This window comes from Haematobia irritans, chromosome 1 (assembly GCF_050003625.1).
Source record: "Haematobia irritans isolate KBUSLIRL chromosome 1, ASM5000362v1, whole genome shotgun sequence".
In the NCBI taxonomy this organism is placed as follows: domain Eukaryota; kingdom Metazoa; phylum Arthropoda; class Insecta; order Diptera; family Muscidae; genus Haematobia; species Haematobia irritans.
In genome coordinates, this window is record NC_134397.1 from 124,583,202 (window position 1) to 124,597,297 (window position 14,096).

Here is a 14,096-nt window from a genome sequence, read left to right on the forward strand (position 1 = left end):
TGGCACGCATAGCTACAATGCTAACTCTACTCTCTGTGCAAAATGTCAACTAAATCGGAGGAAAAAATTGGCCTCTGTGGTCATATGAGTGTAAATCGGGCGAAAGCTATATATGGGAGCTATATCTAAATCTGAACCGATTTCAACCAAATTTGGCACGCATAGCTACAATGCTAATTCTATTCCCTGTGCAAAATTTCAACCAAATTGGAGTAAAACTCTGGCTTCTGGGACCGTATTAGTCCATATCGGGCGAAAGATATATATGGGAGCTATATCTAAATCTGAACCGATTTCTTCCAAAATCAATAGGGTTCTATTTTGACCCAAAACACATACTTGTGCCAAATTCGAAGTCGATTGGCCTTAAATTACTACCTAATCCCTTGGTTACAAAAATGTGTTCACGGACAGACGGACATGGCTATATCGACCCAGGAGCCCACCCTAAGCATTTTTGTCAAAGACACCATGTGCCTATCTCGTCTCCTTCTGGGTGTTGCAAACATATGCACTAACTTATAATACCCTGTTCCACAGCGTGGCGCAGGGTATAAAAAGTTATTTTTGAAACAACACAGTTCATTTCGTTTATATCAAACACTGTTCTTTTCTGACTTTAGGTCTTTAATAAGACACATTTTACAGTTCAAAATTTAATATAGTACAATGTATGTTGAACATTTTTTCGGAAACTTCCGAACATATCTGGAATATATGTAAAAAAAAAACTTTGGTCGAAGCAGGGATCGAACCCACGACCCTTGGCATGCAAGTCGGACGTAGCAACCACTGCTCCACGGTGCCAAACTAAATGTTTGTTTCTGTTAAATAAACTTTGTTTATTCGGTTCGTGGGCGCCGCAAGCTATGCTATATAAATATAACTTATATGGATATTTATCTACTGATGACCATAACAGGTACATAGCTCAGTGGTTAGTGTGTTAGCTTACAAAGTCCATGGTCCGCGGTTCGATTCTCCGTCCAGGCGAAAGGTAAAAAAAAATTAAAAATTTATAAAATCGTATAATTTCTTCTACATTGTTGGTATTACAGGAAAAGGTGTTAAGAACTAAAAAACCTCGTGGATGTGAGAAATATGTGAGGGAAAATGCAATTAGCAAGAAAACAATGTTTTTTTTTTTGAGTTAGTCTTTATGAAATTGTTTTTAGATCCTGGAAACGAATAAACGTTTATCACAAAAAGTATATACTTTTCTTCCAAATACACTTCCGTACAGCGAAAAGCAAATGAGAAACGAACTTTGTTTGTCTAAAATTTCGTTTGGGAGGAAAGAATTATTTTTTTGCGTGTACTTCGATTTCACAAAAATAAGTAATTATTTTTTGACAAATTCAAAAAAAAAATATTAGACATAATTATTTTTTTTTATTTATATGTATATATTTAAAGAAAATTTCGTAGTTTGAAGGAAAAAAATTGCAGTTAAAAATTGCAATAATGTCTTTAGTGCAACACGAAGTTCATGATGGGCGCATTATTGGTAAAATTTACAAAATTTTAAGAAATCCTGAACTATTTTGTGGGAGACATGAATTTAGTAAATCTTTAATTATGATCACCCTCAACATGTTTTGAGAGCAAAATGTTTTTCTACCATGAAAATTAAATATTTTTGTCACAAAAATTTTGTTTTCTCTGCAAACAGCTGCATAGTTGCGGAAATTAGATATATAATTTTCGAGAAAATAACATGGTTGCGACAAACATGTTCCATGTTCACAGTCCAAAAATAACATTTTGCTCTTGAAACAAATTTGGGATGATCATATTACTTCTCTGGGTGTATATAACAATCACACTATCACGCTTGAATTCCATCACAAATAAGCTTTTTTGAATGCAAGGGATTAAAATGCTTTTGTAAGCTTATAAACAAAAAGATAAACTGCTACGGGAATAAATCTGTCGGACAAACAGTTCAGAAATGATTGAACATATCTGCCAACCTACACTGCAAAAACGCTTACTTTAATTCAAAGATTTTGACCTCCCCTTAGGGAGTTTGGTATTGATTCCAAGATTCCTAAGATAGGTTAGGTTCCCAGCAAAAAAAATTTGGAAGTTCTTCCAAAGGCACAACTTTAAAAGCATTTCCAGAAGATGCACTCCTAATGATGTTCTTTATTTTAACTACCCAGGAAGTTCTATTAATTCAATTATTATAACATACTTTTTTCATATTTTTAATGGCTGATTTCAACTTTTTGTGTTTCAAATAGGTTAAAAACAGAGTAAGAATTGATAAAATGGTACAAATTATATAAATTTTGTCGAAAAAAATGCTAAATCCAATCTGAAAAAATTTTGAAATTATTTGAGGTCAAACGTTTCCGACAAGCGTTAGAATCCATTAAAAATTATAAAAAAATTATAAAAAATTATTTAATTATTTATTTTTTAATTTACATCCAGTGCAACGGCTGTTGAAATGGAGGACTTCCGTCCTATGACAAGCCCATGTTAATTTCATCGCTTCTGAGTCAATTTTGCACCACTTGCATCCGGAAGAAATTTGAGGTTAAACATTTCCGAGAAGCGTTAGAATCCATTAAAAATTATAAAAAAATTAATTATTTGACAAAATATCACAGAATTTTTTAATTTACATCCAGTGCAACGGCTGTTGAAATGTGGGACTTTCATTCTATGTCAAGCCCATGTTAATTTCATCGCTTCTGTGTCAATTTTGTACCACTACCGGATCCAAAAAGGACATTTTCATTACTTTTTTGGCGACGCTTTTTTTTTTGCAAGGTTAGGTTAAAGTGGCAGCCCGATTAAGTTTCAGGCTCACTTAGACTATTCAGTCCATTGTGATACCACATTAACTAAAAGTACCGATTACATATGGGCACTTCTAGTTTTAAGATTCCTAAGATGATTAAATATAGACATTTTAGGGAGCTATCTATCTTTAAATCTATGCTACATAAATTAAAAGTAGGATGGAGATCTCATTTATCGAATCTACGTTCTCAAAGGTATTCAAGTACCAATAAATGTGAGTTGTAAAATTTAATTTATTACAGATATGTTACAAATATATTTTCTTAATTTCTTAAAAACTCTAAACGAAAGATGCAAAATGCTTAAAATACGTATTAGCCTATTTTTGAAGCTTTTTTATCCTTAATACGAAGATTCAACATATAAGTTAATTTAAAGACCTACGACTTTAACGAAAAAATTCCAAAGATTTGTGTTCTAAATTTTAATAACACAATTGTTAAAGCAAAGATTATGAATTTTCTTTTAATTACAATTTCTTGATTTCAAAGAAATTTCTCTTTAATATTTTGGATGCCCAATAAATTTAAGCTGCATATTATGTAAATACTTTTTTTTTTAATATATTATATGTCACACGAATATTCATGAGAAAAAAGGGGAATTCCTTTCTACTATTTTATTCATTATTTGCTACAATTTGATTCCAAAACGTACACATTTTCGTTCGAAAAAATGGTTTTCCATCCCTAGCTTGCTTGCATTACAGTCAACGTTTATTGTGTACATATGTTATGAGAACACCACAGTTCATTGTTTGTACGTGGGTTGTATATTAAGGATATAGACGTGTTGTTTGGAATATCTCTGTGCATTATTCAAAATTATTATGATATGTAAGATTGACAATTTAATATTTTATAATGGCTTTGCTCAGCCCCACCATCATAGACTTTTCTTATTTGAATCACAGCTTTATTGGATGTTTGCGATTATCAAGAACATGTTCAATTTAGCCATTGACATATAAAAAAAAGTCCATCGTTAAAGTGATACCAAATTTAACTTATTTTTATTGCAAAAAAAATATTATTTGGCTTTAGTTTAATTGTATTATTATTCGTTTGAGTTATTTATATATTAACTTTGTCATTCCGTTTGTAACACATCGAAATATTGCTCTAAGTCCCCATAAAGTATATATATTCTGGGTCGTGATGAAATTCTGAGTCGATCTAGGCATGTCCGTCCGTCTGTTGAAATCACGCTAACTTCCGAACGAAACAAGCTATCGACTTGAAACTTGGCACAAGTAGTTGTCATTGATGTAGGTCTGATGGTATTGCAAATGGGCCATATCGGTCCACTTTTACGTATAGGCCCCATATAAGCGGACCCCCAGATTTGGCTTGCGGAGCCTATAAGAGTAGCATTTTTAATCCGATCTGGCTGAAATTTTGTACATGGTGTAAGTATATGGTCTCTAACAACCATGCCAAAATTGGTCCATATGGGTCATAATTATATATAGCCCCCATATAAACCGTTCTCCAGATTTGATCTCCGGAGTCTCTTGGAGAAGCAAAATTCATGGGATCCGCTTGAAATTTGCAACGTGATGTTAGTATGTGGCCGCTAATAACCATGACAAATTTGGTCCATATCGGTCTATAGTTATATATAGCCGATCCCCAATCACACAAAAATTGGTCCATATCGGTTCATAATCATGGTTGCCACTCGAGCCAAAAATAATCTACCAAAATTTTATTTCTATAGAAAATGTTGTCAAATTTTTAATTCTATAGAGAATGTTGTCAAAATTTGAATTATATAGAGAATGTTATCAAAATTTTAATTCTATTTTGACAAAATCTTTTTTCTATAGAAAATGTTGTCAAAATTTTATTTCTATAGAAAATTTTGTCAAAATTTTATTTCTATAGAAATTGTAATCAAAATTTTATTTCTATAGAAAATTTTGTCCAAATTTTACTTCTATAGAAAATGTTGTTAACATTTTATTTCTATAGAAACTTTTATCAAAATTTTATTTCTATACACAATTTTGTCAAACTTAATTATATACGTATTTAATCGGCCTTTTTTAGATTAATATATACCACGTATGGACAACCTTGTAATTTAGAAGACAGTGTTAGGATATTTTAAGATACGTTGCCACAACCCTACCGCAACCCTAGTAATTCGATTGTGGATGACAGTCTAGAAGACTGTTTATACGCAATCCATGGTGGAGGGTACATAAGCTTCGGCCTGGCCGAACTTACGGCCGTATATACTTGTTTTTTTTTTTTTTTTTTTTTTTAATTTTACACTGTCCAATGCAATTTTTCTTATCCCAAGTACATTACAAACAAGTAAGGAAAGTCTAAAGTCGGGCGGGGCCGACTATATTATACCCTGCACCACTTTGTAGATCTAAATTTCCAATACCATATCACATCCGTCAAATGTTTTGGGGGCTATATATAAAGGTTTATCCAAAATACATACATTTATGTTAAATATCACTCGATCTGGACGGAATTTGATAGACTTCTACAAAATCTAGAGACTCAAAATTTTAGTCGGCTAATGCACTAGGGTGGAACACAATGTTAGTAAAAAAATATGGGAAACGTTTAAATCTGAAGCAATTTTAAGGAAACTTCGAAAAAGTTTATTTATGATTTATCGCTCGATACATATATATTAGAAGTTTAGGAAAATTAGAGTCATTTTTAAAACTTTTCGACTAAGCAGTGGCGATTTTACAAGGAAAATGTTGGTATTTTGACCATTTTTGTCGAAATCAGAAAAACATATATATGGGAGCTATATCTAAATCTGAACCGATTTCAACCAAATTTGGCACGGATAGCTATAATGCTAATTCTACTCCCTGTGCAAAATTTCAACTAAATCGGAGCAAAAAATTGGCCTCTGTGGGCAAATGAGTGTAAATCGGGCGAAAGCTATATATGGGAGCTATATCTAAATCTGAACCGATTTTGCTGATATTTTGCAAGTTTTTCGAGACTCATAAAATATTCGGATGTACGGAATTTGAGGAAGATCGGTTTATATACACGCCAATTATGACCAGATCGGTGAAAAATATATATATCAGCTATATCTAAATCTGAACCGATTTTTTCCAAAATCAATAGGGATCGTCTTTGAGCCGAAACAGGACCCTATACCAAATTTTAGGACAATCGGACTAAAACTGCGAGCTGTACTTTGCACACAAAAATACATCAACAGACAGACAGACAGACAGACAGACAGACGGACATCGCTAAATCGACTCAGAATTTAATTCTAAGCCGATCCGTATACTAAAAGGTTGGTCTATGATTACTCCTTCTTGGCGTTACATACAAATGCACAAACTTATTATACCCTGTACCACGGTAGTGGTGAAGGGTATAAAAATGTAGATATAAAAGTCAATGACTGCACAAATAAGTTCCATGTAAACTAATTCAGAAGAAAAATTTCGTATTATTCCTATAAATCATAAAAATGAACCGCTGCAGGGTAAATAACAGGTTGGCTGATAAGTCCCCGGTCGGACACATCAGACCTCAAAAGGATGCTCGCAGGGAAAAAATTTGGCTGCAATGAAGAGGTGATCGCCGAAACTGAGGCCTATTTTGAGGCAAAACCGAAGGAGTACTACCAAAATGGTATCAAAAATTTGGAAGGTCGTTATAATCGTTGTATCACTCTTGAAGGGAACTATGTTGAATAATAAAAACGAATTTTGACAAAAAAATGTGTTTTTCCTTGCAGGTTAAGGTCATGATTTTTCGCCCCCAATGTTTCTTCTTTACTTTGAGTTCGCTCGTAAACCTAGCAAAAATACTGAGTTTTTGACAAGAACCAAATAGGGATTGTAATGAGAATAAAAATTTCTTTCTACATTTTCAAAATATGGCTTTTTGTCTTTTAATTTGAAAAGGTCGACGTTTAGACTTAAACACTATAAAAAGTTTACAAATGTCGAATTTCTACTTTAGCGATTATTCAAAAGTCAACTTTTGGCGTCGGGATTTAACAATAGATTAGCTGACTTTGATCTCATTAAAATTGGATTAGTAGATTTGGCATGATTTTTTTAGGATACCCAAAAACTTTGACTTTGACAATATTGACTTTAACAAAATAGATTTTGTGGAAATTTCTAAAACAAAATATTTGAATAGTACGAAAATTGTTTAATGAAAAAAACAAAGGTACCTTGTGTTAAAATTCAATTAACGGCAATTTTCATGTAGCGCCGTTAGGCCTTAATCTGCCAGTTAACAGAAAGTAATTTGAAAATATCTTCTTACCGATTAAATTTAACTGAAATTTTATCAGCAGTTAAGTTCGTAACTGGAATATGGAATATATAAGCAAGATGACAGCTATGTCCATACACACAAAAAATTTTTTTCTGATTCAATCACAAAATTAATTCATCCAATTAATTTTTTAAATGAAATGTCTTCAATCACGAAAATGATAGTATCAATCACAGTTTTAATTGGGCATAGAAAAAATTCTTGATTAAAAAATTAATTGATTTTTTTCAGCAAATTTCAATTAATTATTTAATTGATTCAATTAAAAATTTAATTGATGTTGATTGCAAATCTCAATTAATTTATTAATTAAAAAAGGTAAATATTTTTAATTACTTTCTGAATTGGCTTAGAGTTTTTATTTGGATTAACAAATGGTTGTTTGAAATACATTTTTAATTAAAAATTTAAAAAAATCCGCACTTTTTTTAACTGAATTCGTCTTCCGAATTTGATTAAAAAGTTAATTGAATCAATTAATTTTTTAATTAAAAATTTTATAATTTTCAATCATTGTATCAATTAATTTATTAATTGAAAATATTTTGGTGATACTTTTTTCTGTGCAGTATGGTTCAAAAATTCGTTTGTTAACGTAGCGCTAACGGAACTTCGTGAGAATAGGGGTAAATTGTATTCCATTGATATTTCGGTAATGTTGTTAAAATAACGACATTTGTTGACATTTTTGGATTTTTATCTACCGATTTCAAGCAAGTTTGACAAGCGTAGTTACAATGTTATTTATTTATTTATTAAAATCTTTATTTTAATTACACATTATAATAAATGTATAACAAAATAAGCATCTAGCAAAAGTTCATATAAATCGGATTACAACTTTATACTCTGTGGTCATATGAGTGTAAATCGGGTAAAAGATACATATGGGAGCTATATCTACATCTGTACCGATTTATTGGCAGGCATATCCAGAATGTTAATTCTACTACCCGAGCAAAGTGTCACGTAAATAGGAGTAGAATTTTGGCCTCGTCTCGTTCTGGGAGTTGCAAACATAAGCGCCATCAAATAAGTCATAAGACATAATTTGAGGATTTAACATCTTTGGTTTAATTTTTTTTTTCTTTTTTTTTTGGAATTAAGAAAACATTTCTACTTTGAGGTATAATTTGGATTTTAAACTGACATTTGTTTGTGCGTGAATAGCTTTATAAATATACCGCACAAAAAAATGAAAATTCGATATATGAGATCTGAATCCTAATTTTAATTTTATTGATCCTAAATTTAAAGCCAGATAGGTCGCTAAAAACTGCATCTTTGGCTCGGAATCAATGCCAAAATCCTTCAGAGAAAGTCAAAATCTTTGGATCCAAGTAAACTTTTTTTAGGTGTACCAAGTAGAGGTGCGCGTGACTGAAATTTCACTCACACTCATGCACATTCACGAAACAAAATGTTTATTCACGCACGATACGTGTGGTAGCCAATCCCACTCACGCACATTCACAAAATGAAAACCAGTACTCACGCACGATTCACGACAAATGCACCAGACTCACGACATTTTCCAAACGGAAATCAGCAGAGATAACAAAAATCCAAAATAGAATATAGTTCGAGAGCTAAATTAATGTCAGTTAACATAAGAGTATGAATTAAATCTTGATTTTTTCGTGAGCGTGATTTTGCAGAAATTTTATTCACGCACATTCACGAACCGATTTTATTTCTCACGCACGATATATTTATTTCAGTCCCATTCACGCACGTTCACAAGAGTTGCTTTGGATTTTGTTCACGAGAATTTCGTGTCACGCGCACACCTCTAGTACCAAGGGTACTAATTCATAATGCTGTCAGGAATTCCAATTTTATTTTGCAAACAATTTCGTAAATGTTGCCCATTTCATTACAATCGAAATCGCCATAGGTCTATTTAGTTAATAATCGTTTTATATAGGGGAGTCTAAAAATAATAACGATATGAACTAATTTTAGCATTTAAAGGACACAATTAGAGGACCAAATTTCAACCGGAAAATTTTCTAATTCAATCACGAAATTATTTGATCCAATTAATTTTGTAATTGAAATATATTCAATCACGAAAATGATAGTATCAATCACAATTTCAATTGGGCATCAAAAAATACTTGATTTCATTAGCAAATTTCAATTAAGTTAAATTTTAATTTTTGAATCCATTCTAGAAAAATTGCAAAACACTAAATTCAGATCACACCTTAAGAAGTGATGCAAATTCAGTGCAACGGCTGTTGAAATGGTGGACATCTGTCCTATGACAAGCCCATGTTAACCCTCTAATACCCAAACCCGCCTTTAGGCATTCTACGATAAAACGGGAAGGTTTTAGTAAAACATGCCTAAAGACAACAAAAGTGGGTAAAATAAAAACAAAACTTAGTCAAAACTCTACAAGAGACTTTGCAGTATATACTGGATTTTACCGTATTGAGTTTGCTTGTTTCGTTTTCTTGCTCTTGTGAAGTAAACCTGGACTATTTTTTAAACTGGCAGACAAAATGGGACATTAGGGGGTTAAATTCATCGCTTCTGCGCCAATTTTCCAGATCTAAAAAGATTATTTTTACTACTATTTTGACGACGCTTTATTTTCTGGGAACCTAGTATACCCCCATGATATGCTAATAGTATAATGATAGTTGCTCGCCAAAGATTTCGGTGGTTTTCCAAAAATTATGAAAATTTTTGTAACATCCTACGTACACATTTCGTTACTCAGACCATTTTCACTTTTAATTCCAGGCTCATTAGCATCATGTTTTGTTAACTAGCCATGACGCTGTATTGCATCAGTGTTGCATTGACTTGTTACTGTAATGAGAGAAAAAGGAGAGAGATGAATCTACTATGACAGCACACTCTTTCGATCGGATTCCTTAGGAAAATATTTATTAATGTCAACTGCCACAAATCTTATAAAGGCTTCATTTCCCTGAAATCTCATTTTATTCGTCTTCCATTGAAATTAATAGAGGTAATATTTTCGATGCGTACTTTGATGAATTCATCTGAAGTGTACTTCTGTATATCTAGAGATGCATTCAGACCAGCAAACGTGTAGATTGGATTGTGTATGCACTAACACACACACACATTTCTATGGACTTTGTACTGAGATAAATGCTCTCTCTGTTTTCACTTTTTTCCCCTTCAAATTTCTTTCCTGTTCTCATGAATGACTGCGGTTTATTTTGATTATTATCTTCGTATCAATTGGTGATTGTTTCGAGTTTTTTTTTCGGTCCTTGCAACCAGTTTGTAGAGATAAACCGGATTTTTGTGTAATCCGTTTTGTGTTGTTTATATTGGACTTCTTAATACTGTGGTATATTAATAGGAGACATACATTAGGGTGTCCCACAATTTTAGTTTTAAGATAAGATAGAGTTAAAAAAATGAAAGATGCATCAGTTGGGCAGACCAAACTATTACCATGCGTATATCGTTCATAAACACCTTTGACATTGGACATGTTTACCGCAGCCATTTAATGCTTATTTAGAGCATTAAATTATCGTTAAAACCATGTATTGGACAGGGTGGCAACCAATTTCAGGTTGCTATTATTTCAAAGCCAAATTGACACTGTTGGTAGAATTCTACCAACACTGGAAGATTTTTTACTGTTTGGTAGATTGGTAGAATTCTTGGGGTTTTGGTAGATTTTGCAAAATATTCCTATCCAACTAAGAGATACTTCAGAATTTTTTTGTAGAAATAATATTTCGACAAAATTTTCTATAGAAATAAAATTTTACAAAATAAAAATTTTCCGGTAGTTTTTTTTTGGTAAAATTGTCTTAAAATTTGGTAGATTGTTTTTGTCTCGAGTGATAACCGTGGTGACAGGTTGTTTTACTGTTTACAAGCTAACAAAAACATTTTGATCTATTTCATTCAGAAATAAAGATATTGGTGAAGGAATTCAAGTGGAATTTCTTTATACACCCAAAAAAAGTGAATCCCATATGACACTAAAGCACATTGATTTCATTTGAAAACTTCAATTAATTTTTTAATTGATTCGATAAAAATGTAATTGATGTTGATTGCAAAAATCAATTGATTGTTAACATATTCAATTGGAAAACTCAATTAGGTTTTTGATAGATTCAATTAATTTTTAATTAAATCAGTTAAAAAATTAATTAAGCCTTCAATAATGTAGATATCTTGCTTAATTTTTGCACAAACTCGTTGTTTGTCTCCAAGCAGGTCAAGTTCGAAGATGGGTTATATCGGTGTTTTGGTATAGCCCCCATATAGAGCGACCCTCCGATTTGGGCTTCTAGAAACCTTATTTTCTATCCGATTGGCCTGAAATTCGAAATCTAGTGGTATTTTAGGACCACAAATAGATGTGGCCAAAATGGAGCGTATCGGTCCATCTTTTAGTATAGCCCTCATATAGAACGATCTCCCGATTTTACTTCTTGGGCTTCTAGAAACTGTATTTGCTATCCGATTTGCCTGAAATCTAAGTCCAGAGGTATTCTAGGACCACAAATAGATGTGGCGAAAATGGAGCGTATCGGTCCATCTTTTGATATAGCCCCAATATAGACCGATCTCCCGATTTTACTTCTTGTGTTTCTAGAAACTGTATTTACTATCCGTTGTGCCTGGAATTTGAAATCAAGAGGTATTCTAGGACCACAAATAGGTGTGGCGAAAATGGAGCGTATCGGTCCATCTTTTGGTATAGCCCTCATATAGACCGATCTCCCGATTTTACTTCTTGGGCTTCTAGAAACTGTATTTACTATCCGATTTAACTGAAATTTGAAATCAAGAGGTATTCTAGGACCACAAATAGGTGTGGCGAAAATTGAGCGTATCGGTCCATCTTTTGGTATAGCCCTCATATAGACCGATCTACCGATTTTACTTCTTGGGCTTCTAGAAACTGTATTTACTATCCGATTTAACTGAAATTTGAAATCAAGAGGTATTCTAGGACCACAACTAGGTGTGGCGAAAATGGAGCGTATCGGTCCATCTTTCAGTATAGCCCCAATGTAGACCGATCTCTCGATTTTACTTCTTAGGCTTCTAGAAACCGTATTTACTATCCGATTTAACTAAAATTTGAAATCAAGAGGTATTCTAGGACCACAATTAGGTGTGGCCAAAATGGAGCGTATCGGTCCATTTTTTGGTATAGCCCCAATATAGACCGATCTCCTGATTTTACTTCTTGGGCTTCCAGAAACTGTATGTACTATCCGATTTGTCTCAAATTTGAAATCTAGAGGTATTCTAGGACCACAAATAGGTGTGGCGAAAATGGGGCGCATCGGTCCATCTTTTGGTATAGCCCCCATATAGACCGATCTCCTGATTTTACTTCTTGGGCTTCTAGAAACTGTACTTACTATCCGATTTGCCTGAAATGAAAATCTAGAAGTATTTTAGGACCATAAATTGGTGTGTCGCAAATGGGGTGTATCGGTCCATGTTTGGGTATATTCTAGAGGTGTGCACGTGAGTAATATTTTACTCACGCACACTCACGACGGATAAATCTTTTTCACACACACTCACGCACGACATTTTTTGGTAGGACTCACGCTCACGTACGCTCACGAAAAGACAATTTGTACTCACGCACGAAAATCTTTTAAATGTCGTGACTCACGAATAATTTTATGAGTAATTTACCTCTAGAACCTGACTGAAAATATGAGTATGATTAAAATCGAGAGCGTTATAAAACTTTTGAACACTTAGGATGTCACTAAAATTATAAATGAATTGAACTCGTAAGCATTGTATGTTCGTAAGCGGGATTATTTTCGTGAGCGTGTTTTTCCGAAATTCGTTACTCACGCACACTCACGAAGATATTATTTTCGTGACTCATGCTCACGCACGACATTTGGTTTGTTAATCACGCTCACGCACCCTCACGCCGTTATCATCAGCGTGACTCACGCCCCACGCATGAGTCACGACAATTTCGTGTCATGTGCACACCTTTAGTATATTCCCCATGTAGGCTGATCTCCCGACTATACTTCTTGGGCCCAAATTGTCTGAAATTGAAATTCCAGAGGTATTTGAGGACCATTAAGAGGTGTGTCGAAAATGGTGAGTATTGGACCCTTTTTTAGCATAGACCTACCTCCCGAATTTATTTCTAGGACTTCTAGAATCCGGCTGACCACAAAAAGGTCAGCTGAATACGGTGTGTGTCGACCTATGGTTTGGTATAGCCCCCACATAGATCGATCTCCCGATTTAACTCCTTAGGCTTCTAGAAACCGTAGTTTTTATCCGATTTGCTCGAAAATGTAAATATACTGGTATTGTAGACCCTCAAAAATCTGTATCGCATTTATTTTTAACGGTCCATTTGGTAAGGCATCGATACAGACCGATTTCTCTTCTTGAAAAAAATATTTTCCTCCAGAATGAAATTTTAGTCAAACGAAATTCCCCTTTCGTCTAAAGTATTTTCGTTTAGAGCAAATTAATCCGAATTATTGATAAAGTTTTTTCGTTTAGAGCAAATTAATCCGAATTATTGATAAGCGATTCAACGATTGTCTCTAAAATTTGTGTCAAAAGGAAACTTTGCTTGTCTAAAATTTCGTTCCTCAGAAAAGAAAACTATTCTTTCAGTGTATAGCAGGCGCACTGATCGCGAAAATTACTTGAAACTGAAAGTAAAATTTCCACATAGTGCTCCTCGTAATCATTTAAATAATGGCTGGAAAAAAATCTACAGATATAAGATTTCAAATCAAGGCGTTATTTCATCATTTACACGATATGTTTATGATTTCTCTAAAACTCAAATTGGTTCTTTTAATTCAAGATATAGTCTACACAGGTAGAATCTTTAAATTTATCTTCGGGAAGCGTACTGGTTGAACTGACCTGCTTGAGAGAATATCTGTCATCAAACCCCCTGAAATTCTGTATATTATCAGCTAACCCGCTACGACGAAAAGTTTTCAAAGTAAACTATTA